Genomic DNA, 7,726 nt, shown 5'->3' with positions numbered 1-7,726 from the left:
GCGGCCCGCGGGGGGGTGGCGGCTGAGCCCCTGCCAGCCCTGGAGCCCAGCGGCGGCCCAGAGGTCGCCCTGCAGCCCGCGGAGGGCCCCGGGCCGGAGGGGCAGGGACCGGGCCCGGAGCAGAGCGCGACTGCGGCCGCGCTGGAGCCGCCCGTGGGTGGGAGGGCGGCAGCCCCGGGAGGGACCCGCGCTGGGGGGTTCTGGGGAGCTGCGGCCCCGCGGGAAGGACTCGCGTTGGGGCAGCGGGAGGAGGAATGTCTGCCGGGAGAGGGACCCCGCGGTGGGGCAGGGGAGGGCTGCGAGGGCCCCTCTGCCTGAGGAGGAAGGAGCAGCGGAGACACCTTGTGCCGGACGGACTGTGACCCCCATTCCCTGCCCCCTGCGCTGCTGAGGGGGAGGAGGGAGCAGAGCTGAGCCCGGGGAGACCGCGGAGGGGTGGGGGTGGGGGGTGGGGGGAAGGTCAAAGGTGTGTTGTATTTAAGACCAGGTTGTATCTCTTATTTTCCTTGATGATGGTGGTGGTTGTTTTGTATTAAACGTATGTTGTTATCCCCAAGTTGAGTCTGTCTTTTGCCCCTGACCATAACTGGTGAGCGAGCCCTCCCTGTCTTTTGTCTCGACCCTCAAGCCCTTTTGGTTGCATTTTCTGTTCCGCATCCCTCAGGAGACGGGGTAGGGGCGAGCCAGTGGCTGCGGGGGGCTTCTGGAGCCAGCTGGGTGGGCTCAAACCACGACACACTTGTAAATCTACCATCAATCACTTCTTACAGAACAGTATTTGCTCCTCTCCATATAGATCTGATAAGCATTTTAAAACATGAGTGGGTCATAAAGCCAATTTTAAAGTGGGATTTTTACAAACACACGCTACTGAATTTCTCATTGAAATGTTCCAAAATGAGATTATAAAAGTTGAAAGATAGCTGGGCTTCTGATTTCCTTGTCATTGTTTCTGTATGGTGTGTATAGAAAGGATATAGAAGACTTTCATTTTCACTGAACTTTTTAAAGATTTCTTGATTAAAAAAATACAGTATTTGTTTTGGCTTTTTTCAACATCATAAATTCCATCCTTGCTCTGGAAGACTCAGTAGATCACTGAAGAAGCAGGAAGCAGTGAGATAAAACGAAAGCAGTTGAAATACATAAATACATTAAGCCACACTGTTTGCAGGTCATGGTTGCTTTGTATTTTTAACAAAAATTTGATAAAAAATCCTCTGACAAACACTCATCAGAAAAAAAAATGGCTCCCTCACAACTGTTCCAACTCTAGTCCTCTAAGCCTTTGGGGGAAAAATATCATCCCTCTTTCTGTTAGACTACTGTTAAGGTAAAAACCAAGATTTATTTTTAAGCCAGGCCTTTCTAAAGAATAAAGATGAAAAACTTTTAAAGAGGAAGAAAGATGGCAGAAAGAGAATACCCATTTCCCCCCGCCCCCCCTTTTTTTTTTTGGAGCATTGTAACTTTGGACTCTCCAAAATTAGAAAATCTGTGTACTAAGCATTCCCAAGTAATATGAAACGGTGACCACTTTAATGAATGCACCAGAAAAATCCAAGAAGCCATCTGGATGACTGTATCCCTTGCTGATCTAATATTACTACTTTTTTTTCCTATTTCAGTAGCTCATTTTGCCACATACTTTAATTTATCATTGAGACACAGAATTTCTTAGTTGGATATATTTTCAGTTTCTTTGCATTTCTGTGATCATAAGAAGTTCGCCTTGTTTTGAATTACTTAATACTTAATCTAAACAAGTTTATTCTCCTTGGGTTTCCTCTTGACGTTTTCTCAATTCCTAGTACCACTATGTACTACTTGATACTATATTTGGTACCTGTGCCTGTATTTTGTTCATTTAACAAGGTACATGCTTGAATTGGGCATCTGTGTCTATGCAGAAGCCTTTAATAATCTATTTTATTGTAACTTCTGTGCTGGATGCTAAACACCTTCTCTAATTTGTCTTCCATATTTTGTTCCACGCTAAGTAGACAAATACAGTTTTAGAGTCTTAAATTCTATTTTTTCTTTCCTGACATGATGCTGTTGAAGCTGTTCACCATATACCAAACGTATTTGTGCAATTGCTTTCTGACAATTGACATAAGAAGAAACATATTAATTAAACAGTGAATTTCCAGCACAGCTATTATCCACTGTTAGCAAACTTTCTTCTGTTTCTCAAGTTCTACTAGCAGTACAGAGTAGAAACATTATCATTCAATATTGGTAGCCAATGCTAATGTTGGTAAAGACCAATATTTAGAGTAAGTGGTTCAATTATTCTTTTCCATTCCCTTCTTTTCCCTGAACAAGAAAACAAGTGTAATTGCAGTAATCATGATCAGTCTTTAAACTGTTCTTTCCCTGATACCAATTTTCATGACACTCGTGGGAGTGTAGTATCTTTGTCAAACACAACATCATCATGTTGTGTCAAATGTGGCTGAAATAAAAGCAGCTGAAGCTACTGGGAAGGACTGACAGATGGATAGATAGCATAATCATAGAAAACTTTTCATTCCCTGCATGCTTTGCAGAAAGCTGTTCAAAGCCAGCCAAAAGGTCAACATCAAGGAAAGGAATAAACCACTGTTAGGTAAACTGTCCCTGAGGTGAACCTCAGATGGAAGCATTCAAATTCTCCCAGGTAAAGCTGAGAAATCAATCAACCCGAGTTAGTCACATAACTGTGGAAGTATTCCAGCTTGTACTGCATGAGGAAACACAGAAATTAGCTGCTGTTGGCACCTACCAACAGAATCACTTGTGGAAGATGAACAGAAAAAAATTGTTTTCATGGATGAGATAGGGCTGAACAGTTTGGTGCTCATCAAGGCACAGAAATGTCTCCACAAGACAGATGTGTCTGAAATTTTTGATCAAAAATGAAAACACCTACAGCTCTGAGATGTCTGTAAGATTAAGAATCAGACGGGCAGTTCTCAGAATCTTTGCTTTGGATTTGGGTAATTTAAACTCTTTTCCAGACCATTCTGTCTCTTTCTGCAGGTAGGTCCCTTTTTAGAGCTATCTACAAAATAGAATTAATGAACAAAGCTCCCAACATCAACATTTTTCTTCTTTCCTGGAAACACTTTCAAACCAATACTAAAGGCTACTGCTTACCACGTCCTTGCAACTAAAAGGAGATGAACAGAGAGCCTAATGTTAGACACAGACAGTTCTGTTCTGAGAAGTAGTCATGTCATTTAAGCTAAGAGGAACTGCAAAATGAAACACATCCAATTAACAGAATTTTTTTTTTAAATCTCAAAGCCCTATCTAATTCGCAGAACAAGTGTCAGCCAGCACGAACAGTGGTGATGGGTTTATCCTCATCCTGCACTGCTTCTCTGAAGTGCAGAGAATGTGTCCCCAGGAGCTTCATGCAGCACAGTAAGTATGAAAACATCAGTATGAACCAAGTAGCAGCCCTTTTTTGCTGGCCTATAGCCAACATTACAGAAGTAATATGCAGCAGGTAATTTCATGTTGCTCTCCATATGTGCATGCAAATTTTAATCTCTGTGGCCAGTATGTCACATCATAAGCACTGTCCTAGAGCATAAGAATACCATTAGTTGTGACATCTAGTCCCATAGTTTCATCTCTACCAGTAGGGAAGAAGAATCATCCCAAATACTCATCAAGAGTCAACTGGCAGATCACAATGCACCTTTTGTGAAATGCTCTTGGTCCCTCTCTGGGGTGGGCAGCACCACTGCCAAGGTGATGTCAACAGACCAAAGCAAGACTTCACTGGTGCACCTTCAGGCTATTCCCCAGCCAGCAGGACAAGTTGGAGGAAGAAAGAGGCAAGAGCCTGCTCAAAACACCAGGACATGGGGCAGCAGCAGCTCTAGTTCTAGGCTCCACTCTTCTTACCTGTCCCCACCTCAGCTGTGTGGTATCATTCTGGCAGCCCCAGAGCATACAACCAGGTGGCTACATCCCTCACCACAGCCATTGCACTCAGCCACAGTCCTCATCAAGCATCTGGTTTTGGAACAGCAGCAATGGTCAGAGCCAGCCAGGAGGCACTGAGACTGCTGCCTCCCTCTCACCACCCTCCCCAAAAACCAAAGTGTGTGAGTTTCCAGAGGCAGTGATGCCCTAGGCCATGACAATGTCCTCCAAGCCATAGTAGGTTTTCTTCCTGTCATCACAAGCCACTCCACGGGAGGCAATGGGTAAAGGGCTCTCAGTGAGGGGCTCTTCATTCTCCTCAAGCCCCTTCAGAGGTGGGTGTAGAAGTGACGCTAACTTCTGCCTCACCCCTCTTCCCAATGCTGCTCTCTTCATTATCCTCCCCTTGTTTGCCCTGAAGAAGCTGCTATTTCTCATCAGCCCTCTCCCGCAGGACTGCAAAGGACAACTCCCTCTGCCAGTGAGTCCCCAACCAGACAGTGGGGCAGGACACGGCATGGAGAGCTGCAGAATCCTTTATCATTCAACATCAGGAATCTTCTTGTACATTCACAGCTCCTCAAGGGACATTCAGGGCTTTCCTTAATGAGCCTGGGATGCTTCCGAATTGACTGCTTTCTGTCCCAGGAAAGGAACATTATCCCTCCAAAAAGTGAAGGAGGGAAGTGGTCACAACATAAGTAGATACCCACATCACCTGAGGGAACCCCACACAGGGAGGAAGAGGGCTGCTTACAGGGAAAAATTGTTACCTCTCATGCCTCTTTCCTCTATGCATTGTTGCCTGGAGACCCAAACCCTCTCCACTCACAGCCCTCGTTTTGTGGACAGATATGGAGAGCACACCTGTGGGCCCAACATCTCTCATCCCTTAAGAAAACACAAACCTCCACAGTCCCAAAGGAGACCACTTCAAGCCACGGCTTGACCGTCAAAGACAGCCAAGAGGGCAGGGCTGGCCACAGCTAGTGAGGAAGAATGAAGCTGTTGCTGTCATTCCTCTGTGAAGGCCCAGGTTATGGGATCTCGGAATGGTTCACCTGTCTTTGCATCTTTGGTCACTCCAGTCAGCACCGAATTAAAGATCCTTGGCCAGTGGGGGGACAGGCCATTATCTTTGATGAGACAGGCTCCACCTGAGGGACTACTCACTTACCATTCTCTTCCATACTAGTGACCCAGTGCAGCTGCCAAGAATGCCTTGGCTCTGTTCAGATGTACAGGGCAATGAGGGAGAAACTGTTCCCCACGCTAGAAAGCCACCAGCAGAGCTTCAGATGTCCTCACCAGACAGAGCATCACAGCTCCCTAAGCAACTGGCGAAAATGACGAAGACCTGATGACACTCAGACTGCAGGGGCTGATCTCAACAGGCAGAGCTGCCAGCACTGGGTGCTCAGCCCTGCCCTGATGGCCCACTCTTCTATCTGTTGGGGTGAGGCCACAGCTCACCATCACAATGACCATCACTCCCAACCCCTAACCCTATCCCGTGATTTTCCCTGCTGCCCCTAAGGGCATCCACACCTACACAGAGCAACCTTCAGGGCGTACTTGCTGTTCATGAGGTCCCTCTGATCCCCAAAGGGCGACCCCACTTCCTCTGCTGCTTCTCCCTGCATCAGTGGGAGAGTCGTTGCTCTCTGCCAGGTGCTCTGGCTAGGCTGGGCTGGGGACCTTTACTTACCAGGAGAAGGACAGAAGGTTCACAGGCCTTTGGGCACTACAAGGACCATGGGCTTACACAATCTGCAGGCTCCTCAGACCCATCATGCTGAGGGACAAGCTGTGCCACCTGCTGAAGACTCATTTCTTTGGGAAGAAGATGCAGTTGACCCTTGCCATGGCAGATTACAACCTCATCTTCATCAGTGGGGACCCTGTTCAAGGAGGGAAGGGGACCCAGAGGGCAGAGTGCTTGCCTGTGCATAGGGATCACAGCTCTGGCTACAGAACTTGCTGGTATACAGCACTGCTGGTTCCAGTGGCACCACCACTGATGGCCAGCAGGTTCCTCACCCCCCTTCTCTCTCCCTCCAAGTGAAACAGCTCAAAATCCCACTATTAAACCCCATGGGATGGAGGCAAGGTCTCTGTAGGGGCGGGGTACTCTCCTTGCTTTGGGCAGGAGTGTTCTCCATTGTATTCCTGCAGATCTTCACCAATCTAACTGCCAAGCCTAGTTGCTGCAGTGGTAGAAAAGCATGGTCTGCTTTAACTGCCTCATGGATAGTCTCATGCCACTACTTCTGATGGAACAGCAACCCTGTTCACCTTGGAAATGCAACCCAAGTTGCTGGAAGTCACTACGGACATGTCCATCATTGATGCACCTTTCACTCTATATAGAATGGGGATCAGTAATCCAGTTGATGTCTGTACCCTAAAACCAGGCCCAGTACATTTATAATTCTTCTAACTTATATTTGCCTTCTTTGTTGGTCTGGTTGCTCCCAAGTGCTACACCTGGACAGGGTCTGTAAAATACCCCACTGAACTTGACTGGCAGGAGATACCAGGCCACAGCAGGTGTCCATCTGAAGATCACATCCTGGTGCAAACTCCATACACCTGACTATTTTTCCTCCTTCTCAATGTCAGCAGCAGAGCATGAGCCACTCCTGACCAAATGGCATCTGTTTCATACGACATGTTGAAAGCTGGAGAGGGACTTTTTACAAGGGCACGTAGTGATAGGACAAGAGGTAATGGTTTCAAACTGAAAGAAGGTATATTTAGATTAGATGTAAGGAAATATTTCTTTACTGTGAGGGTGATGAGGAACTGAAACAGAGAGGTTGCCCAGAGAGGTTGTGGATGCCCCCTCTCTGGAAGAGTTTAAGGCCAGGCTGGATGGGGCTTTGAGCAACCTGGTCTAGTGGAAGGTGTCTCTGCCCAAGGCAGGGGGGTTGGAACTAGATGATCTCTAAGATCACTTCCAACCTAAACGGTTCTATGATTCTATGTTGTAAGCTTATTCTTCTCACATCACCATCCATGGTGCTCACCACCACCTCCTGTAGGATGAGGCTGGCCTACCAATATTTTAACAACCCGTTAAGGAATATAAGCTTTATAGCAGCCTCCCAGGGCCTCTGGATCAACAGATGAAAGAAAAGCCATCCTTTCCCTTGTCCCAAAAGCGCTAAAAGGTACAGTAGGAAGTTGTGGGGAAAGTTTTTCTCCTACAACTACATGATGGCACCAAGGCAGTGGAGGAATGTGGCAGAACAAACAGGATATTCTCAGGCCGGAGAGGCAGGGTGCCCTCAGGAATTCAGTGGGTGCCACATGCAGCAGGGCAAGCTCTGGGTCCTGGAAGAAGTTCAGGTCCCGAACACCATTGCCTGTTAGCAGACCCAGCTCCTTTGGGAGAGATCATGGCACTTGCTTCTTCCAGAAGGAAGGTGACTAAAACACATTGCTTGCAACCTTGCAAAGGGTACTGCTCCTCATGTTGGTCCAGAGCAGAGGCAAGAAGAAGGAATGACTTCATGTGCAAGCCCACTTCTGTTTGGATAACACTGATTTCTGCATTTGTCATGTTCTGAGCAAAAGTATCCAACGGCTGATGAGGACTCACTGGAGCTCCTTCCTACTGTGGCTGAGATCTCAAAAACTCTCCACCGCACACCCAATAACAAAACTCCAGGCTCTCCAAGGCTGCCAAGATGAGCCTCTCAGGAGTGAACAGCTTTGCTTCTCATGAGAGAGAGGCATAAGAGTTCTGCCAAAAAAACCTGGAACCTCTGCAAAGGGAGGGACTGCTGTACAGTATTTCTCC

Source organism: Leptosomus discolor, chromosome 1 (genome assembly GCF_034619465.1).
Source record: "Leptosomus discolor isolate bLepDis1 chromosome 1, bLepDis1.hap2, whole genome shotgun sequence".
NCBI lineage: Eukaryota > Metazoa > Chordata > Aves > Leptosomiformes > Leptosomidae > Leptosomus > Leptosomus discolor.
The sequence above is the reverse complement of the archived record's forward strand: the minus strand, read 5'-3'. Positions refer to the sequence as shown.